This window comes from Columba livia, chromosome 6 (genome assembly GCF_036013475.1).
Source record: "Columba livia isolate bColLiv1 breed racing homer chromosome 6, bColLiv1.pat.W.v2, whole genome shotgun sequence".
Lineage (NCBI taxonomy): Eukaryota > Metazoa > Chordata > Aves > Columbiformes > Columbidae > Columba > Columba livia.
Genome location: NC_088607.1, coordinates 26,833,906 through 26,857,521, shown reverse-complemented (window position 1 = coordinate 26,857,521; position 23,616 = coordinate 26,833,906). Strand labels below are relative to the sequence as shown.

The 23,616-nt window shown below is 36.7% G+C and overlaps 1 protein-coding gene across 4 annotated transcripts in view; it reads left to right on the top strand.

Annotated features, from left to right (window-relative positions):
• Nucleotides 1-23,616, top strand: part of NRG3 (neuregulin 3) — a 467,171-nt gene that overhangs the window by 63,348 nt on the left and 380,207 nt on the right. The window lies entirely within an intron of this gene.

Genomic DNA, 23,616 nt, shown 5'->3' with positions numbered 1-23,616 from the left:
TTAGAAAAGATGCAGATCTCTCTTTCCCCTTCCAGGCTGGTCTGCGGAATGTATTTAGGAGATGCTGAGAGGTGTCTGAGCGAAGGGGATAAGTGATGCCCCTTCAGGCAGCGGCGGCTTCCAGAAGGGGCAGCCGGGAGAGTGGTCCTCGGGAGCTGCGGGGTGGGTTGTGCCTGTACCTCTCTGCCGGGGAGGGAGTTTGACTTTCACACAATCGCCTCGTTTGAAATAGACGAGATCGGTCTCTGGAAGGATGCTTCCTCCGTCCCACCGCCTGGCTCCTGAAGGGCCGCCGCCAACAGCACCAGGAAAGGAGCACAGGGCACCCCGCGAATATGCAGAGACAGCCAAACGCTTTCCTGGCTCCTGCGTGTAGCCACAGCACTGTCTTGCCTTAACCGACTAATTTTTTTTAATCAGAGGAGGGGGCTAGTTCCCCAATTGATGCTCGGTGGCTGGCTCTTTCCACTCTCCCAGGCACAAACCTAAGGATTCAGGCTAAATCTGAAAATTCATTTGATCTCAGTGCATCAACTTTCAGCTTCTTGTAAAGGTTATTTAGGACAAATGCAATCCGTGCCAAAAGAACTTCTGTGTGGTGCTATTTAATGAAATGCTCAATTATACTGTATTATAGTCATCTTCTGTATTTTCTTGGATGCAGCAGAGGAAATGAGAAGCCGTGTGTCCTCCATTAACTCTTTGTTGCTTCTGCTAGGAATGTCAATTGAATCGAATGGTATCACCTGAATAAGCTCAGGGCTCCCCTTTCACATGCTAATATATGGTTATTCTGCCAGAGGATTTTGTTAGCAAGTCGTTTGAACTTTATTTTGTCCATTAAATGTATTTGCTGATGAGCCCTGGGGCAGAGAGTATATGCAGAGTGAGCTGATCTTCTGAATTGACAAAATCAGGAGAAGAACAGCAAATTGGTCATGTATGTGTGGGTGGGTGTGCAGGTGGTGGATCACTGGGAATGATTATGAATAAAACTATCACTAAATCAGAAGGGCAAACAAGACAGTAACTTCCTTCCACAGTGTCTGCTACAGTAACTGAGAGAAAACCATCCCTTACAGGTGTGTCTGAGCCTGCTTGCTCTGTAGGTACAACCTAAAGAAGCCAGATGTTACTAGAAGAAAAATCTCTCATGGAGCTGAACCCTACTCATTTCACTTAAGTGTAGGGAGCTGTATAGGGTACTGTTTTAAAAAACAAAACAGCAAAGGGAGCCTGATTTTTCAATGTGTGTCTCTGTTTTCAAGCCTTGTGTGAACCCAGTATGCTATATGGTGTTTCAAACTGCCATCACCTGTGTGTGTCTGAAATGCTGCTGGGCATGTCAGGTGGGACCTGTCGGGGTCTAAATGCTCCCTTGCAATCCCTTCCTTCTCCCTTTTTTATCTTGTTGGGTATTTAAGAGAAAATCACAGCAATTTCCACCTCTCTATGTTGTCTCCTTGCAAGATATAGAAGGCAAGAATATCCTGATTAATAAATAATGTTCAGCTGGCAGGACTCTGCCCCATGCAAGACATATAAAGGAAGAAGAAAACCCACAATCTTGAAATGTTCCTGGCAGTTGCAGAGTCTCATAACTATTATTTGTTTTAGGGAGGCTGCTAATACCTTTTACAGCAGGGTGTTTCCCTTCATTAAATACAGCTTGGTTATAGGATGAAATGCAAGAAGTGCAAATCCAGCAGAAATTGACCCTGTTTGGGCACATTGATAGCAGAGATTATCATTAATGGAAGATTAAATAGATTATGTAAAAAAGGATTTGAATTTGTAGGGCATGTGGAATTTTATTTTTTTTTTAAGCCTACAGCTGTACTTTCCTGATACATATAAACATCTCTGAGGATACGTGTCAAATTCTCTGAGGCTGCAGTATCTGCTGGAGGAGAGAGGGAGAAGAACTGCAGTCTTTCTGCCATGAACTGCTGACATGATGTGACCCCAAAGCAAACGTCTGCATCTGCCACTAATAGCTCTTAGGGAGAAAGGGAATTTTAAAAAACAAATTCATCCTCATTTCCCAGGGTGAGCTGCATGTTCTTTCTGTGCCCATTGCTCCAGCTGCTCTTGAACTGAAAGTCATGGATCCCACTGCATTGTGTGAATGCAAATCTGACATGACAAATCTGATGTCCCAGCTTTCAAAATAGTGCACATCCTTGTGTGATCTTCTGGCTTGGCAAGGCACTTAGGTGGGAAGTTGTCATAGGTTATTGAACATTTTACAGATTTTAAGAAAAGAAGCAGCTGCCTTTATTTATACAGCGTTGTGTTGCAGTTTATTTAATTGTTTTAACACATAAAAATGGACTCAGAATATGATTTAGGAAAATGGAAGGTAAACTGGGAGTTATTTCTCCAGAAAGCTGGATGATTGCCCACCTGAAATAAATGTTGGTAAAGTCTTTTCTCTGTGTGTGCATTCATCTGAGGAGATGTTGTGAAGTCTCTCTCTTTCTTGTGGGAGTGCATAATGACAATAATTCTTGGTTGTATTTCACTCAAAATCAAGCGATCTGTTAGCTGTTTTGAAAGTTCTTGATGAAGATCCCTCAGGCTCTGACTAAGCAAAAGCCACTTACTCATCAAGTCTTGATCTGTGTCTTGTTGACTGCATGTGTTTCTCATGATCATGCACAGACTATGGCTTTTCAGCATAAGCCTCTTTATCCAGTGCTCAGCATAAAAATCGGTCATTGATTTAGAAGGATAGTCCAGCTTGTAGATCAGGAAAATCAACCAACTGGCTGGAACACACCAGTGAGGTTTTGTTTTTATCAAGCCATTAGTTTCATATCTATAGAGTCATGCCCTGATTTTTTCCAATATGCATTTTTTTTGTGGTATTCTGAGTTCTTCAGTAATGGTATTGTCTTTAAATTGAGATACTGTACTTATAAGAATTCCTGCATGAATTCAGCTATGAAACAGCACTGTGGTTTCTCTTGTGTTCATATGACCAAAGGCTAATGCAGAGATCTGAGGTCAGACAGGTGGGGCTCAACTAATGCATAGTAACCAGGGAAAGAGATGTTATGGATCTCTTAATCAATATATCTTGTGAAGGCCAATTGTGACCTTTTATTATGACTCCAGACTGCAGCCTGAGTAGACTTTGATTTCCTGCTAAAGATTTTCTGGTCCAGTCGTTTATCCTAGTCATATCTCTATCTGTTTGTTATGCACGGCATGGGTTCAAGTAACAAGCATCTGGCAGCCAAACTGTTACCAACACTGACATTTTGGTAAAAGCTGTTTGTTTTGTTTTGCACTGACTCAAATATCTTTTTCGCATTAAGGATGACACTTAGATGGAACTGCGGGGTTTTCACGAACTGGATGGTGTTGTGGGAGGTGCCAAACCATAGTAAGACCAGACCTACTCTTCTCAGAGCTCTAAAACATTCTGCCAACGAATGACATGTATCTATGAACATTTTGCATCATGATCATGAGCTGTCGTTGAAACCGAGGGGAGCACACGTGACTGTAAAGCACCTGCCTGTAGCATTGACTAAGATTAATGTCAGTTATTTGTCAATTTGTAATGCATCAAAAGCTGTTGAATTGGAAAAAAAATACCAAAGTGAACAACTGGGAGTTATAAAAGCATTTGCTCCTTCCTTATTCCCACTTACTTTCTATTCACATACCATGAGTCAATGTATCACAGACATGATTAGGTTTGTGTTTCCCATCTGAAATACTTGTCAACAGGAAGGCTACTGTCAAGATAAAAATAAGAAATACAGAATTGTAGTCACACCACTAACGTGGAAGTTATTGTGGTTTTATTTTATTTTTCATATTTTACAGCTACAACTTGCTTCATCTGTTTCAATAAAGTTGGATGACACTGGACTTAATTTCATGTTCAACTCACTTAATAGTTAGGAACTGCTGCAGTTATCACTGAATTGATAAGGAAGTGGAGTGCTTAAATGAAAGTCCCTCTCACAAATATGTACATTGATTGTTTTTAGCTATTTCTCCTGTATGTTCCTTTTTTGAAGTGTTTGTTGGAATCCCATGACCTAGGAGAGCTTTCATATCAGTGGTGTTATGAGAGGAAGGACTATGGCTGAAATTAATCCATGCTGCTTTTTAATGCTGGAGAAAATTCTTTTGGGGGCTATAAGGATTGTCATTACATTGATTTAACCTGTGATCACTGGTAGAAGTAAAGCCTTGCATTTTATTTGGCATATTTTTGTAGCATCTGTAGAAAGACATCATGTGATATATTATATGTTGACAACAGAATACCATTATTAAATTAAAGTATTGATTCATTGCAAAGTATTATGCTAAAGTAATGTCAGTGGTTTGTCTAAACCCACAGAAAATGGAAATTAAAAATTAAAGCAAAAGACCTGTCTCTATCTACAGTATTCTGTCTAGTGTTGCAGAGCATTTATCATCTGACTCATTGCTTTGAATCCTTCTGCAAAGCGCAGTAAATACATGGATTGGTATGGACTTGGCTTTGACTTTAACTTCTATAGCTCATGTGGCTTTCAGGAAGTACCTAAAGCACTCTAGTGTTTGGTTTTGCTGATTTCTCCCATGACTTGTTTGGAAAGAAACTGCACAAGGAAAGGTGCCTGGTAAAATTGTGTAGGACTACCTACCTGGTCAGACATAAATAAAACCCAGAGACTTTTATGTGTCTCTGAGCCTGGTGATATATTTTTTGAGATTCTTTGAACAAGTTTGGTATATTCCCAACTTAAATGTGCCCGCACGTGTGTGCACATGCGTGCACTCACACAAAATGCAAGCAGGTATTTGTACATTTGCATGGTACCTGTTTTCAAGGGGCAGCAGGACCTCAAACCCTGCAGTAACTTCAAGACTAGTCTTTGCCAAGTAAGACAGCTACTTTGGTTGTGGTGCTTGTCCTTGCCATATGGTTCAGAAAAGAAACCTGGTGGTTTCATTGTAGCTAACTGGACTGAATGCCAAGTTAAAGGGCACCTTTTTCATTTGAAAGTCTCTCTCAATTTCCACCGTGTGAAAGGGATTTGTTGTCACTGTTACTATTAAGAATAGGTACCTTTTTGTTTGTTTGTTTTTGTTCATTACAAGGGTAGACAAAACACAGGAAAAACAGCAAGATACTTTGTGTTATGGAGATGATTTCTTACTCTAGGGGATTTAGAGACTTAGTTCTTGGATTGATACGGTGAGGGTTAGAAGTGTCATTTAATAAGGTGCTCCAGATCAAAACTGGGGCTGTGTTTTCTCATTGCTCAGAGCTAAATTTCCAAGGCAGACAGCTCTTAAACCTGCATTTATATTTCTACCTTCCCCATCATACCTAATTTCAAGCCACTCCACTGAGTAAAGTACATCTTCAGTGGAGGGAAGTACCTCCCTGTGAGGGCTGCACAGACGGGCTTGCTGGGCAAGGGCACCTCTGAGCAGGACAAGGAAGAAGATGAGCTTTCAAATGGCTTCTGGGTAACACACATAAAAAGTAAATGCACACAGGTGGACAAGTGCTTTTTGAATGTTTTTTTACTTTTTAGCTTACAGGTTTCTGGGGCCCCTTGTTAAAACGAATTCAAGAAGACAAAAATAATTAAAGCAGCCAAGAGGAAAATGAAAATAACAACTGCATTTATAAATTTCAGTGTCATTTTCGTGGAAGAAATACCTTAATGGATCAGATCTTTCTGGTGAAATTTGGTGAAAGCAGGAAAAAATACATTTACTAAATGCTTATTGATAACTGTTTAAATGTCTATTTCTGAAACTTTATTTATATGCTCAATATTACTCTAGTAATATTGAAAAATATTGATAAAATAAGTGAAACCTACACAATTCTTCTAGTGTTCCACCTTTTCTGTCCTCCAAGGGCAGAATTTTGCATTTCCAAAGCTGTATTTCTCACGTAGCATCTAAAGAGGACAATCCCATGACCTTCAGGTCTTTTTTACAATATGTTACTCCTGTGTTTGGCGTGTTGTGGTTGCGGGTGTTATTTTGTTGTTGTAGGTTTTTCTTTCCTTTTAAAATTTGAATTAATCTCTTGGCAATTCTAAGGGCCCTGAAGTTGTGTCCCATGCCCACCTGCCCAACTTGTATTTTATGCTCATAGGGAGGATGCTCATTAGCAATGTGTATATATTGGTGATGTGGTAGGTGCTCTTTATAGAAAAATCATTAGTATTTTCATCTATATGAAAAGACCTTTCACTGAGGCATTTTGTAACTTTGTTAGCAAAGAATTGGGGAAAAATACCTTGATAGTATTCCGTGTAGAAGTACTGAATTAATTAGTTTAGAGTCTTCTGGTTTTATAATGAGTTTGCTATATGGCCCAGTTTTGCAAATATATAGGCCCACATTAGGGTGTGGGAGTGATGCCTTTTCTCTTTTGTAGAGTTATGCATCTGCAGAATTAAGGTACATTTACGTGAACATCTCTGTGATTAAATCTGTTACTGTGTCTTAGATTGCAACGTGAGTGCTTACAAAACATGCCTGTGTAAACAAGTGTACACCAGCTTTAAAGTGCTGCTTTGTAAGAGTTGTCATCATTATTTAAACATGCTTATTAGAAATTAGTTTCCATTAGTGCATTTTCTTGTGTGTGTGTGTGTTTAGCACTATCATGAAAAATATTAATATACCATCAGCCTGTTTAGTCTTTGCTTGAAATGTGCTCAGTAGTAAAATCTTTGTTTTTCTAGGGGACTGTAGTTGCTCAGCTGTAGCCTGTCATGAGACATGTGGGTTATGAATTTTTTTGCACTTCAATTTTAAACTATTTTCTTACTTGATTTTTTTCATATTATTCTAGAAAATCATGCTTCTGGTTTTGTACAGTTTTACTCTGTATTACTTCCTCAGATGTGTATATGCCAACACTGACTTTTTCATAAAGCTTATAGACAAAAAATGTTGTCTAAAACATTAGAGATGGAAGGTTGTGTTTTAAGATGTAGTTACTTTATGAAAACAAAATTATGAAATGATCTTCACATTGTTCACTTTGTAGCATCATTGCTGTTAAAGTTTAAGATTCTAGTTCAGTAAGAACCGAGCCTAGATTGCTGGTTCTTACCAGATAGAGGGGCTATAGCACTGTGTAACAGCAAACCATTAAATCAGTATTAATAGCAAATAGCTTCCTTTCTGGATCTGATTATTCTTACTGATGTCAGAACTTGTAAAGCAAGCATTTGAGATAAGATGGTGTTATCCTCTTGGAAGGGTTTTGCTCATCCATTTTCACTGCAACAACAGGGGTTTTCTCCTGACGTGGTTGGCAAGGAAGGTAGAGAATGTACAATCTAGCCTGCAGTTGCTGTGCTGCTTCTAAATGTAATCAGGATTTTAACAAAACCAAAAGACTTCTATCAAAAAATTTTGCTAACCTACAAAATTGGGCTGCATTGTACAATGCTAATGTTTACTTATGTCTGCCAGTTTAATGCATAGTAAAATAGCATTTCCAATAGTGTGCTCAGAGTGGCTGAGAGCTGTAGCCTGAGTAATACTGTTGAATATTAAAAAAAGATATAGGGAATATTAAAAAAAGATGTAGAGAATCTTTGGTTCCACTCCCCCTATTGGATTACAGAACAAGTGGTCAGAGGGTTATCATTAAAATAGTACTAAGCTATCCCAAAAGTTTTGGCTTGGGATTGATTGTGTAACACTTGCTAAAACCAGTCTATTAAATGTCTTCCAAGGGGATGTGCTTTGTTAGTGTTGTGGGTTTTTTGTGTTTTGTTTGTTTGTTTTTGGTGCTGGGTTTTTATTTTCTTGTTTGTTTGTTTGTTTGTTTAAGAGTAGTGTTGTGTGGAGAGGAAATTAATTTTCTTGTTCAATTTGTCAGTGAATTTGCAAAAGCTAAGCAGAATTTTTGTTTGAAATTTGGAGATAGGCTGCACTGAAACACTATGGTGATTTTTCCTGCCATTTAACAGTATCAAATATGAAGACCTCGCAATGCCAGGGTTCAGTGGGTTCAGGTTCTTAACTGCAGGGATTATTATGATGAGTGTCAGTTCTCCTAATTTAGAAGGGTAGAGGTACTTTTACAATTATTTCATAAGTAGCTAAACCACATTAGTGTTTAGTCTGAAATCTGGCCGAGCTGCATAAGGGTCATAGTGTTGAAGTTCAATCCTCCCTCTTTTTTTTTTTTTTTTTTTCTTTTTTTCATATATATCTGAAAAGCCAAAATGCTATGCATAAATACACACAACAATGACTTTTTCCTTAAGTAGTTTGGGTTTCTTTTGCTTTTAGATTTCAATCTTTATTTTATAACTTACATTACTGGAGCATATAATACATTTCACTGGGTCAGCTGTTTTTTTATAGGACTGTATCTCAGTGTAATACAGTTGATGGTAATTACTTTCCATCAATCAAAAATGTTAGAAAAATGCAGGTTGCAAATGAAAAAAAATTATAAATTGTAGTATCTAACAGGTGAAAATACTCATTGATTGCTGTTTCTGAGTTCATACAATACACATTTTTAAGTTCGCTGATTATCTCAAAGCAGTGTAGAAATAATACAACCTGCTACTAAACTAAGATTTTGCAACAGCTTTTCATAGTGCACATAGGCTCTCTTCCTACCAAAGCTTCTCCATTAAGAGATTGTGCCTTTGCCTCAACTAACTACTTTCTGAGCTGTGAAGATGACAGCCTTGATGCTCATAATGATAGTAAAAACAACACAGAAAACACAGTCCAAAGGCTCATTTGTACTGGAGAGGGTGAACATTTGCCACTTGGTGATTGCTGTCACTGTGCCTTAGAGAAGAAGGGTGGTGGCTGGGCAGTGGAGATGACGGGGTGAGCTGCTTCTGTCCTGCACTTCTGCATGAGAAGCTCTTCAGCACAGTTCAGCCTTATTGGGGAAGATGCAGCCTTTGCCTTGGCTCTGTCAGCATTAACTGTCCTCCTTGTTCTCTACAAAAGCACAGAGGAAAATAAGTGTTTCTAATACCTTTTCATATCTGGAGCACATTCATTACAGAGGCTTACTTAGTCCTAAATGAAAAGCAAGACTAGTAACTTAATATTTTAGATTGGTTTTAGAAATATCTGCCTGCAATAGGGAATTCTTGCAGGTTTTAGTTCTTGCATGACTGAATTTAATCTGAATATATGAAGCTGAAATGTTAGTGTGTGATATGTTTAAGATGGGAAGAAAGAAGAGTCTGATATTGTAATTGTTATTTTATAGGAGATTGAAGAGATCACTTGCACATGCCGAATTTCAGTAATTTGGTACACTGCAAGGCTTGATTACATCTTGTGTTTACATATGTTTGAAAAGCTGTCCTCCATTACCTTGGCAGATGTAGGGGATTTGTAGTCAGCCACAGCTTCAATGCTGTAAGGTACATCTAGAAATGTGAACATACCCAGTTTGAGGAGCTGCTGAGTAATGGCTCCTCATTTCTGATTTGTTTATGTTGCAGATTTTGGAAGCATGAACAGGTATTTATTCAAGTTTGATAATAAATAAAATACATTAATCCCTGATTTTAGCAATGATCCTGGCTGGTGAGAGATGTACCTGTAGAAAAAGAAGTGTATTGGACAGGCCTAATCTAAAAGTCCTTACTGTAAAGAGATTATTATGGGTTGAGTCCTACACTGAGGATAAGGTATGCTAGGTGGTAAAAAGATTAATAATTCTTGTGAGATGTTTTATTTGCATACTGTGAGAATTTTGTCTGTTTAAAAGTAGTGTGAGTTTAATAGGGAGCTTATTTTTAAATGCTTTTAAGAAGATGCTGTAAGACTGTATCTAATCAAATACATTACATTTGAATTCTTTAATTAGAGATTCTTTTGCAACCATCCCTTAACATTTAGACACTCTCTTAATATTTTGTAATCCTGTTTATTAATGCAATCTATATGACAGCACAGACTCTTGGAGTTTTGCTTTAACAGAACTACTTACAACTAAATTTACTATATTTCGTGTAATGAAATAGAATTAGAATCCGAGGAACTCATATGTAACTGAGTATCCTGTGGGAGCTGTAGGCTGCTCTGCAGTTCAGTAAGAATCACAGCAAGAAGCAGGACAGACCACAGACAGGAACTACACCGAACATTTTACTTGATAACTAATAATTAAAGCTTGTTAAAAAATTCAGAGTCCAAACATAATGAAGCTCTTCTAATTATCACCAGGTTTTCGTCCAACTCTGCATTGTCGAGGAGGTAATTAAAAGCTTCTGAGCTGAGCTCTGCATAAAGGAATGTTGGGGTAATCAAAACACATAAATAGAGGAAATAGGAGGATACTAAATTATATATATGTAATACACGGTTTCAATATTAGTTAAGGAAAGCAAGTTGATGGAGGAAAAAAAACAAAACAAAACAAAACCAAAACCTGACAATCCCAAAACCTCAAACATAGTATCAGAAATTCAACATTATTTCATGTCTTTGTTAGTTACTTTGTATAATGATTTCCTACATTATAGAACAAATAACTTTTCCCGCTAGGTGTTGAAAAAGCACATCCTATAGGGCACAGAAGGAAATACTTTTTGTTAAGACAGCGCTCAAGCTGGAATGAATGTCTGTGCTGCACTGTCAGCTCTGCCCTTCGTTGTTAGAACTGAACGAATTACCTTGACTTTCCACTTCCGCCACAAAGAAAAGGTGACTTTGTCAGTGTAGAGCCTTTATAATGGACAGCCTGTATAGAATTACTTCATTTTCACAGTTTCAACTTGCTTATTAGTCTGCAATTCATCCCCAAAAGTTGTTCAAATATCAGTGGAAGTAACAGACCATCGGTTATTGTTTACTGGAAGCTATGAGACCAGGAGTGGTCACTTCTTATCTTCAAGCTCAAGTTTTCTTATTTGTGAAATAAAGATGTAGTGAAGAGGTACAGGTGAGAAGTGAGAGGTGTGTTGTACTGGATGTTCAAAAAATAATAAGGAAATGCACTTAAGTCTCATTTTTATATTCAGAAGGTATTTGATATCTCTGATTGTGCCATTGGTTATATGTGTGATAATTTTCAATAATTTTCTGCCAGTGAAATATATTAGACTTTAGTATTAAAAAAGGGCAGAAGCTTTAGAATTTTTTAGGTTATTTGAAAGCGTATCTCCAAATAGAGCCAACAGGGGTGTATGTGACAGCAGGGCAAGGCTGTATGTGAGCCACCCTAACAAGCCAGTTACTCTAGTTCATAATTCTTTATTTTTGTCCTGCAGTGAGTTGAATCAGGTTTGAATTTGGGACACTCATTAGGCCTAAACCTGCCATTATGACAACCCCATTTAGATCATTTTAGCTTAACTTTATAGTCAGTTGTCACTGGGAATTTTAGTCATTACTATGTTTTATGTTGCTGTCTTGTTATATTTTAGAACTGAGGTGTTATTGTTGCCATATCTCACATCAAAAGGAAGAAACGCTTTCAGTATGGTGTAGCTTTCTATAGATAGAATCAAAATGCTCTCTGAGTAGGTGGGATCCTTAGCCCAATCCAAACCCAATGAGATAAGTGAGAATAAGTGGGCTCTAGCTAACATTTAAAATAAACAGTTAGGAGTGACTTGCTTAGCCTAGTCTGTTCTGTGTTTGCTCATAGTTTTATTAAATGTAGATATGCTGATCTCTAAGAAAAAAAAAAAAAATCTGTTCTGAAAATAATAATGCATTTATCAGAGATCTCACATGTAAAATGAAACAAGGTTGGCAGGAGAGGTATTGTAGTAGATCAACTAATACAATTGGAGAAAAACTGGCAAATGCTTTTTTTTGTGTATCTTTGGTGAGGTGATGTAACTGATTGCCCTTTGACTTTTCAGTCTCCTTTCAATAGTAGGATTCTAATATCAACAAAATTTTTTGTTGTGTTTTGGGTTTTGTTTGTCTGGTTTTTAAGTAACTGAACATGTTTTCAGAAATTGAACCTATATGCTTAGCTTTGAAGTGTGAATAGGTGAATGTAAAGCTTGCTAAGTGTTATCTTATTTCCTGATTTATCCTGCTGTTAATTTGGGGGTTTAAAAACAATGTCTGTATTAGAGAAACTTACTAAAGGTGGGTAAGAAACTTTATCATTTTAAAATTCTCATACCTTCAGATTGTCTTAGTAGTTTGGAGAAAGTTTCAGTATCATTATTTATTACTGAAGATTAATGTTGTGTTAATGCCTATAAATATGACCCCAACACAGACATTCACACTGAAGACTCACTCATGAATTTCAATGCCTATATGAAATGATTTGTTCTGGCGCTTGAAAATACGTTTTGGTAATAGCCTTTTGAATGCCTTTCGGACATTTAATTGCCATTAAGTGGCATAATCTGCTGTTTGGAATGGAGAGCTGGGAGTATTTTGGTTGCAAATAGGATAATGAAATGGATTGAAAATGAGGAATAATAAATGAATGGATCTGTGCTATTAACAGCCAGCTTGGGCTTGGCATCCTATTTATGACCAGAGTGTATGGTGTACACCACCTAAGGTGGGATGTCTTTTTCCCAGACAATCACAGGCATGACTACAGGTAGTAGTCTGTCTGGGAACTGATCCTGTCCCTGCTGACATAGTACTAAAACTATGTTAACTTTAATAGTAGTGGATTAAGCCTGTGGATCTTCATTGGTTACTACTGATGTCAGTGGAAGCTCTGCATGAGGCCTGATATGAGACACAATCAAATTCTCTCAGTCTGGTACAGCTGTGCCTAACTAGAATACCAGCTGTGCCTAACTAGAATACCCATTTTACTGGTATCTGTGTAGAAGGTTTTTGACAGGGTTTTAATACTCTGCATTACTCTTAGTGATTTTACTACTCTTGATTTGTAACTCCTATAATCTCATTACATGAACATCAACACCCTAAAGTTTGTGGTTTCAGATGGGTTTACTTTAAAACTAAGATAAAAGTTAAATCTTTCCAAGTAGTAGCCACCTTCCTTTTGACATATTTCAGTTGTGATCATGTGGCAGGGTGATCATTTGGTAGTCAGATAAGCATTAGTAACAACTAAATTATTTTTGTGGGGTTCTCAGTTTGAAGTAGTTGCCTTGGAATTTTATTGATGGTCTGCAAGTCTGTCATTTGTAAAGAAAGCTGGACTGTAAACTTCAGTTCTTAAAAGGAAAAAGTAAGTTAAAAAAAAAAAAAGTTTGAGATAAATTGTTAAAGTAAGCTAGTACCCATTTTGTAAATCAAGACAGCATTTATAATCCAAACAACCACTGCACTAATCCTGGAGAATTAAATACTTCCTCAGTGGCTGCTTTGACCCAATATTTACTCTAATATGAAACACATGGCTTGTGTAGGTAAACTGCTCGTGTCCCAAACGATCCTGCTTGCATCTAGCATTTTTTGGTGAGCTTCATGTAAGAGGTGTGGATGTTTAGAATTTCCCTTCAGAAGTCTCCATTCAAGAAAAATGTCTGTTCTTCAGAAAGTGAAGTTAAACAGTTTCGTAGCTTCAGGTTGAAACAGTTCTACAAGAGCTGGACTTCCAGAGGTTTCAAGGTCAATGCTTAATAAGGATTTACATTAAAAAAAAAGGTAGAAGTCTCAACCTCTTTATCAAACAGTTCAAATGAAAAAAGAAAAAGAAAAAAACCCCACAAAAACCCAAGAAAAACAAACTGAAACCAACCAACAAATCAGACCACATGGTTCTCTGAAGTCTCAGATACTTTCTCTGTACACCATGTGAAATGCCACCAAATGACCGACTTATAGAGACAAGCAGTTGATTGTGTAACTAGTATGCATAGTCGCTGTGAAATGCATCACAGAAAGTGTGATTATATTTTTTTTTTAGATTATTTTGTAGACACACCTAAATTTTTTTAAAAAATCACGTGGTATATTTGAAGTTTTTGCATGAAAACAAAGTATGATCAAAGCAGGATTTAGTACTGCACATTTTTTACATTAACTGTAGTGTTGGGCTTAATCTTGCAATAGTCATGAAATCTAATATACTCAGCTGTATTTGCTTCTCAAAGCATAGACTGTAATAACTATTTAGAAATATCATTGATGGCTTCTGCATAATCTTTTAAATAGGGATGTGTAATAGTTATTTACAAGTGATATATTATTTGGAGGACATGGACACAATAAACCTAACAGAGTCTGTCTTTCCTCATTCCATTGTTTTTTTATATGTGCTATGCTACTTATGCTGTAGTGATGCAGGGAAATTGTGAATGCTCTTTCCAGTGTCCTACGCTGATTCTTCCATTGTTGCTGTTCAGTTAAGCTTTCCAGAAATACCCAGAGAGGATAGCACAGTGGAGATAGGAGCAGAGGTCTTGTGCTCAGAGGGAATGAAAAAGACAGATTTAGAAACTCAGAAGATCAGAAAAGCCAATGGAACTGTATGTATTGTGAATATTTAGTATGCTTTTTGTAGGCCTAATTTATTATGATAAAACTCCTGCCAGTAGGTGAATTATTGAAGACATAAAAGGAAATTGCACCAGGATGATGCACTCTGCCTGCAGTCAGGTGCTACAGTATGGGATCAGTTCCTTTTGGGCTCTGCAGTAGGATCCTGTAGTATTTCTCCTAGGGATTCCCCTGGGATGGGTGGCACTACTGAGGAAAAAGAAGTAATATGAGCTAGAGAAAGAATGCCACATATAATGAGTCATTTTGGTGAATCTTTTTGATTTCCCCAGCAGAAATATATCCTAGCCAGCTGAACCTATTGTTTTGCCCATGTTGTCTCTGCACTCTGAGTTGAACAGTTCATTGTCATCAACACCACGCAAGTGCACTATACTCCACCACTCCCGAACATCATTGAAAACTGCCACGACTCTCAATGAACAGAGAATAGTGCTCCAGAAGATCATGTTCACCATAACAATCCTCACAACATTCTTATTTCCCTTCTAGTATTATTTCATCCAAAATGCTAGCTTTCAAAAAATGTATCATGAAGGGCAGCCCTGTCTTTTAAAATTGTACCTAATAAGAAAAGAATTCTAAATCTAGAGTGCCTTGTGTGAATTACTATGGAAGTCCAACGATGGCATTTGTGACCAGCTTGTTTCGTACCCTGTAGCATGTGTGTCACCTCAGTTGCCGTTTCTGTGCCATTTGCCATGTTAGAGTCTGCAAACGGCAAAACATAAATTTGATACTTCCTTCCAGTTCAGCAGATAATAATTCTTCCATGTTCAAAACTTGCTTAAATTTGAGAATTTTTCTTACGGGTCTTTTCTAGTCTAGAAAAATTTTCTGAAAATCTTTGGAGAGATAAATATTTGGAATATCTTGGCCTGCCTTTGTTTGTGCGAGTCAAAGATGTAGTTTGGTATCTGTTTGTGATTATTCATTTTTTCTAGTGTTGTCTCTTTATTGGATTATATTTCTCCCTTTTTGGCAAATGCTTTGGAATTTGCAATGAGCTTTAGAAAGTCATCTTCTAGAACCTTTTCCTGATGCTACTTTTATGCCAGTGCTTCATTTTCTCTATAAGTGGTTCCTACTGGTAATATAAAGTTTGTTGGAGACATTTTTCTATCATGTTCTGTGGTAAAGATCAATGCACAGACATAATTTATTTTATCTGCAGTATCCATAATTGATGCCTGATCTGCTAGTGGAACATGTGATTCTCTCATAGCCTTCCTGTGACTGATACACTTAAATGCCTTACTTATTGCCTTTACCTAATAGCTTTTAAAATTCTCTTTGTTTCCTGAATACTTCGCTCAGGCTAGATTTTATTTTTGAAAGGATGTATTGTCATTTAACTTGCTGTCTTCCTCTGCTGTGTTCTGTCTCTTTCAGGGAGAGGAAAAATTCCATACCTTCCTGGACTAGATTGCAATGTTATTTGAAATTCTTGTATTTCAAATTCTAGGGCTTTCCCACTTCCATTTAGTTTCCTTTCCCACCCCACCCAACCTCACAAGTTTTTGAAAAGCTTTACCTATTATTTGTAATGGTTATTGTCTTCCTTGTCATCCCCCTTTGCTGTCATAACTGAACTGCATCATATTCTCATCATGTTTTGAATCAGCTTCTGTTTTTCTGTGAAATCTGTGTCAAAACTGGTTGCCTGATATTCTTTCTTTCTGTTCCAAGAAGCAGCTGTTTAATGTGCTGAAGATTTGCTGCTAGAAATAACAAAATAATAGGCTGTAAGAACACAATCACATTTTCCCCTGTTTACTGTGTTTGGTGATCTTTTAAGTGGCCACAGTGGGGTAGAATTTTCTGTGTTGCATCCATTGGGTAGAAACTTGTCAAGGTATCCATTCTCCTTTGAGTCTTTCCTTACCTTGTTTCATGAGGAAGAGTTTGAAGACTTTTTTTCAGCTTTGACAATGTTTAAGTTCCTGTCTACTGGAGTTTTCACATAATCATTGCATTTGAGTAATTTTTATATTCTCTTTACACATTGAGAGCGTATTTTGTTACACATGAGGATAAAATATTCAAGAATGACCCTCAGAAATTAATGTTTTCTTATAGAAATATAGATCTATCTTCTAAATTCTATGCTGTGATTCCTTAAATTACATTATTCGTATGAATATACTGCATAAACATGACATTTTCCTAAGCATTGCATAGTGCTCAAGTAGATGCATTGCTGTTGTCAGCCCTTCCAATAAGCAAGTCCTTATTCCTCATGTTCTGTGCCACTTCACAGGTGTCTGTGGGTTCTTCTGGGTTTTTTTTTAGATCTCTCTGCCTGACATCTGAGAGCTGTAACTCCAATTACATGAATGATTTGTTGACTGAGCAGCAGTCAGAGCAGTCTGATTGATGAAGGATCAGTTTCCTGGTGGTTTCTTCCTTCAGAAGACAAGATCCTCATTTGGAGAGAATTCCAAGGGCACTTTGGTAGTTTCCCATGTTTTGCCACTTCTGCACTTTCTTTCCATTACAATATATTGGGTTTACAGCTGCCAGATTTGGCTTCAGCGGACTAAATAACGTCACTGAGATTTCATACTACATAATTCTCTCCTCTCCTCAGTGTATGAGATGGTTTCTGTCTCAATTCACCTGTAACTGCTTCTTGGATATATATAACTTCTTTTGGATATATAGACTGCTACACTTTTACTTTGGAAATCTGTATTTGTGGGTTTATATATCTAACTTCAATAGAGAAAAAGATTATATTTTTTAATGTTTATTCAGGTAATTTTTAGTGACCTTTACTTTAGATCATTATCAGTTACTATAAAACTCTAATGTAATATTAAATTTGAATGGAGGAGATGCGTGTTCCAAATGACAGATGTCTTCAAAAACATTCCATTGTTTTAAAAGGGGTCCATTTTCCACTTAAAAATAAGTTGTCTGGGCTTTATGATTCTTCTTCCCAAGGAATAATTTAAACTCCCCAGAGTATTTCTTTCTATAGTTTAGCACCCTTTTGACACTTTCTACTTCTGCATTTAATGTTCTTGCTGTTTTCCAGAAATTATGACTTAAGTGAGTATTTTGATGTACTAAGAAAAGAAATACAGTAGGTTGCCATTATTCCTTAGACAGGGTATTAACAAAGCTTTATTTTGATCAGTAAATTGGTAGTGGCTTTATTTTTCTCCTGAGTGGATAATTGAGTGAGGAATAACACTATGTTAAAGAAAAAGCCTTTTAGATTTTGTTCACATTACAAAACATTTAGGAGAGGATACAGCAATATTATATTTAACAAGGTAATACAGAATGTTAAAAATAGAACATTTTATTGCATATTAAGTAGCACCACATTCTGTTTAATATATTAGTGGGATCAATTTTTTTTTTTTTTTATTTGCGCATATATGACATGTTCCAATATGTATTAATGCATTTGTTTTTTTGGAGGTCACGTGCAGTAAAGCTTCTATACACTGGTTAACTAATTCAGCTAAATTCTGTTTTGTCCTGTATTTAACCACTTTTCTTGCTCATGCAAATAAAACATATCACCACAAGCCATCTACAGTCTTAATAGTGGTTCTGTAGAACTCAGAGTAAGCATCTATCAAGTAAAATAGTCCCTTGCTTGTGTGGTCATGAGTTAGAACAATGTTAAAATGGTAACATAGAAAGTACAGCATTAGATGTTTCGACAAGTGTCCTAATCTGTTAAATGTTTCTGAACAAACAGCAATTCCTATTACATTTATCTCCAGTTATTCAAATCAATCATTGCTGTTAAAAATGCCATCTGGATACAGTCTCCATTCCTTTTCTTTCTTTAGTGCAAACATTTTAGTGGCTGTCCCAGGCCACTTATAGCTTTGTACTAACTTCCTAACCAGAGAGAAAATCCCGTTTGCCTGCAATAGACACCAAAACTGGGTCTAAAGTTTAAGTACATACTTCTTGATGTATTTCACTAAATAGTGGACACAAATTAAAACTGTATTTTCAAATTTGTAAAGGGTTCTGGGGCATCGTAAGCTTTAGTATACTCATTTAAAAGGATCTTCAACAATTTGCCCAAAATGGTCTCTGAAAATGGAGAATACAAGTCATATGTTTATCTAATTTGATAAATGTAGGCTATTATTGTTTACCTGTTGAAAATATATTTTGGTCAACCAATTTATATGCCAAGTTTTGTTATTTTGCTCTGTAACCTTTCTATTAAGTAGCTTTTTATAGGCTAAAAACATTATTTTCAGAGTTATTCTGACATAAGTTGGCTATTTCCATGGGATGCACTTTAGACAGCAGTGTGTGGCCTCCAACTTTTCTTTTTATTTTCTCTGATCTCATTGATTCACCCGAGTTATATAATTGCAATTGTGTTAACAAAGTATTTGTCACTTTTCTAGTGTGAGGGGTTGTGTGTGGTGTTTTGTTGGTTTTTTTTTTTTTTTTTTTAATATTCGTCCCTTTGTATTTTGGAGATCAGTATTTGTGAATTCATGTCATCACAGAATCGGGACCTACAAACTCGTGCCTCACCTTCTCACAGTTTCTTCTTCAGGGCAGGATCAGGTATAATCTGAGCACCTTGTTGCATGGTCTTTGAGCTTCCACAGATAGTTTTATTCTAGTGTTTTGCAGTCCTTATTTCTCTTGTTCTTTCTGAGATGCATAAGTAGAATAGATAATGCCTTTTAAATTAGTTTAGGACTTCTTAAAATTTTTTTTAATGGTTTGTAGCCATGTGTCTTCTCTACTATGTGGTTGATCATTTCTGCTTAAGCATCATACCTTGTTTGTCCCAGATGAAGAACTTTGAGTTTGATCTTTATCTGCAATCGGTATATTTTACCTTTTGGCTCTCACCAGAACTGTAATCAAAAGGCTTCAAGTGAACTACTTCTATGGCACTGGGAAGTAAAAACTATTGTTTCCTTGAACACCGTATGAGGGAGACATTAATGGTTTTACAGTTATTCAATGAAATTAATATCCCTGTTCTGTATATTTTCCAAGCTTCAGCACTGTTTTAGCTTTTCTCAAAATGCTAAGTCAGTCTTAGAATCACAGAATCAAAGAATGTTATTCATTTATATCAACTTCATACTGGTTTAGCCATAGCCATTTTAGTGGTGCATTCCATAAAATTCTAGGTGAGACAATCAAGATTTTAGTTTCTTTTAACAAGGTGAAAAGAATAATCTCTTTTTGGTTTATTGTTTATCTGGAATGATATGAACACTGAAATGTTAATGAATCTACCTCCACCACTTTATAAGCATATTTTTTACCATTTTATAATAGGAGGCCATATTATGAAGCAAAATTGAAACACAATTGGTAGTCTTTTAATTTTTATTAATCTTAAGAGGGACTTTTTTTTTTTTTTAATTGTAGCAATCCATTTTCCTGTATGTGTAATAGTGTTTGGGGTTGGTTGGTTTGTTTGTTTGTTTTCTACAGCACACAAAGCACAGGAAAGTTTAGACCTGCTGGTGACAATATCCATGAGGTTGATTTATTTTAAACTGGATTTAAAAGCTTCAGTACTTTGTAAGATCTCTAATGGGTTATGGGTTTAATAACTCTAAGAAGCATTAAAGACTTGATTTGATGACTTGTTTAATGTTTCTTCCAAGAACAATTTGTAGAGATTAGGATTTGGTGAGATATCATTGGAGGATTAGCAATTGCTTCTTAAGGCAGTCCAAGTTGACAGCTAATGGATAGCTTTCCGTGATAGCTCTTTTGTAGTCCACAGCAGCTGGATAAAAATCAATGAGAAAGTGAACATAAGTTTGTTTACCCATTTATTTTGGTTTTAACAGATGAGCTTGGCTGCCATAGTAACTTGCTTAATATGTTGTCCCCATCTATCATGATCTAGATAACCTCAATTAACATACTGATTAATCCTCAAATTCTTCTTCAGTAGTTCCCTTTTTGCACGAAGGGAAGTGTTCCTGACACATCTGAGCGGACAGTACACATGCTCATCAATAGCCACATACATAGAGCCTGAAGAAAATCACCCTTTTTCCTCACATTTCCTACCCTCTCTATGTGTAAAGTAAAACTGTAGTTATATTATTTTTTGTATTTGTTTTTTCTTAATCTGTCCTGCATTTTGCTATTTTTTGAACTTAAAACAAGTAGTTACCTTGAACTCTATTAGTAGCTGGGAATCCCAAAACACATTTCAAATGTCATCATAAAAATAACAAACATGGTGTAAAAAGGCTTTATTTTTAAAGATTGATTAATGGGAGTGAAAAGAACTATGTAACTGTCAGTTATGCAGGACCTTTTGTGAGTAAGCCACAGCCCTCATTTTGCATCTGTTAGTATTCCCACAGGTGTAATCTAATTTAAAGATTCTGCTTCTTAACTTCAGCAGTCATATTTGTTGAATATGGACTGGGGGACATCTCTTCCCTTTAAAAGTTAGTGACACAGAAAGAATACAATCCAATGTTTCAGTTGCAATATTTCCACCATGTATGTAGAGACAAGCATATATTTATTTATTTGTCTATTTGTTTAGTGCTGTCACTTTTTAAAGGTGAGAAAAAAAATCCAGTATGTTTGGGAAGAGTCCAATAAAAAGTCCAATAAAAAGTTTGTTTTTTTTCTTTTTTCCTTAGCAGGAACGAGGTACGGAGCTGTTTCTCTGCAGCAGGCAGGATTAATAAAAATAAAAAGGTTTTAGTAAGAAACTTATTATTCACTGAACATACACATTTAGGGTTTTTTTTATGTAAGAGAAAGCTACAGGGAAAATTATCTAGACACTGTTTCTATAAACTCGAGAAATTAATGCAAAGGTGAGCTGTTACAGGAAGCTACAAAATAAGCTATTTTATACTACAAAAAATAATCCATTTTACACTTCTAAAATTTTGCTTTAAGTAATAATGATCAAGAGCTTAACTTTAGAAGCAAACAAAAGCCTCTAGGCTGCTGTTGTTGCAAGAAACATTTCCCATCCTGCCATGCCTTTGGTAGGATGCAGCTGTGACAGCATGTTAGCAATGCTGCACCTGACAAATTGTTGTTGACTTAGAGTTGGAATTTACAATTATTTTAATAGATTTTATGATGCCATTTCATTTGTACTTTCATTTTTTTCCGAATACCAATGGTGGATTCTCTTTGAAATACAGAAGGAACTAGCTAGCAAGCATACATTCCTAAGATCTGAGTGAATATTAGAATGTGTAGCTTGTTTAGAAATAGTTTTCCATGGTGGACCTAGTTTAGTTTATAGGTTTATGTTCTAATATATACTTAAAAATTTTAAACAAACAAACAAAAAAAAATGATCTTCTTAAGCAAACTGGTTATATCCAAATGGTAGCTCCAAGTGTATTTAAGTTCTTTCCAAAAAAGTGAATATTAATCCTTCCTAAGTCAGAAAACAAATGTAAACGTAAGTCTTCCTCATCTGTAGTGGTATTTGCTTGAGTAGTTTCTTTTCTGTGTTCCTGCAACTTCTTACATTACCAGTTTGCAAAATCATTACTCAGTTTCTACTGTGGAAGAGCAACTGTGCTCTCTTCCATCCCGGGCGTCTGGCCCCTGCAGCCGGGGAATGCCCCAGGGGCTGTGGCTCCTGCTGCCCTGCCCAGGGCTGCCTGCAGCACCGACCTGCACAGAGCATCGAGCCCACCAAAATCTTTGATGTCATCTGAAGATCTCTCTGCTGTTGTCACTTCGCCTGTGGCTCTGCTGATGGCAGACACCTTTTAAGAGCACGTTAATGCTGAAAATTGTTCTATTTTTAAAGCAATTCAATGTCTTACTGATATTAGTAGGACAAGAATATTTGGCTCTAACCACAAACTAGGTGTCATTGCTGTCTCAGTTAAAACCCAATAAGATTTTGGGAAGTGTTACTTCATCCCTGACAACAGAGCAACATGTCTGGAGCTTCTTTACAGAAGTGGTTTTTAAATTTAGCAGCACTATAAGTCTCTCAGAGCTGTGCAACCTAAGAGCATGTGATTTAAATAGGACATGAAAGTCCAGTTTCTTAGCAGGGAGAGAGCGGTGCGTCGGTGATGCCACAGCTCACATGCTTTGGTGTATTTTCGCCTTCAGGAGTAAATGACGCTGAATTCAGGCTGTATATAGCTTGCCTTGCAGAATTGCTGTAACTCCTCAGTTGAGAATATTTGTTAGTCTGCTGCACTGCCATAGGTTCATCTATTTATTCAATGATCTTAATGCTGACCTAGCATATTGAAGCAAAAACTTCTGTGAAATCTTTTGATTTAGCACCAAATTGAAAAACCTGCAGAATGTGGGGAAGAAGAACAAACATCTTCTTAGGTAGCAAGTTTCAGTCTAGCCAGGGGAAGTCTCCTGTACAGCACCACGTGGTTTCTTCTTGCAGAAGAGAGTGCAGGTTAGCCTGGAGGCCTGTAAGAGCTGGGCTGCCAGCCTGCTCCACTGCATAGGGTATCAACTTGATTTTCTGTTTCTTATTTTGTCCCTGTTAAGAAGCTTTGTTTGTAAAGCAGCTGGGGAAGGGACTTGTTCTGTTGCTGTTCAAATTTTTTATTTTGTATTGTGGCAGAAGATTCTTCTATGTAGTGCACAAAGTGAAAACATTATGCAAGAGTGGAGGCTGAAACTAATTTTTTATTTTGTATTGTGGCAGAAGATTCTTCTATGTAGTGCACAAAGTGAAAACATTATGCAAGAGTGGAGGCTGAAACTATTAACGTTCAAATTGGAAACAATTTTCCCAGCCATACATAGATATTTAAAAATGAGGAGAATTTACACTTATAGGTCCCAATCTATTATTTAGTGGTGTACAAAACTAATCCTCAGCAGTCTTTAAAACAAATATTTAGAGATGGCTGTTTCCAGTAATGTTTATCAACTTTGAGACAATCTGTAAATTTCAACGATGCTACTGGTAACTTCTAGTAACATGTAGGGATACATGTAAAGAGCAAAAGTTTGTGCTTCTATCTCAGACCCTTTTTAAAGCTTTGCTGTGGATGTCTATGACACTCCCAGTAGCGTTCGGTGACATGTAAGGAACAAAGTTAGTGTTTTAGTCTCAGACCATTTTAAAAATTTTGTTGCAGAGATGATGAGTGTGTGCGATGTTCCAGATTAACAGTCTCTGCTCGGGAATGAGAATTCTCGGAAGTGTTTGAATTAGTCTTTGAGTCT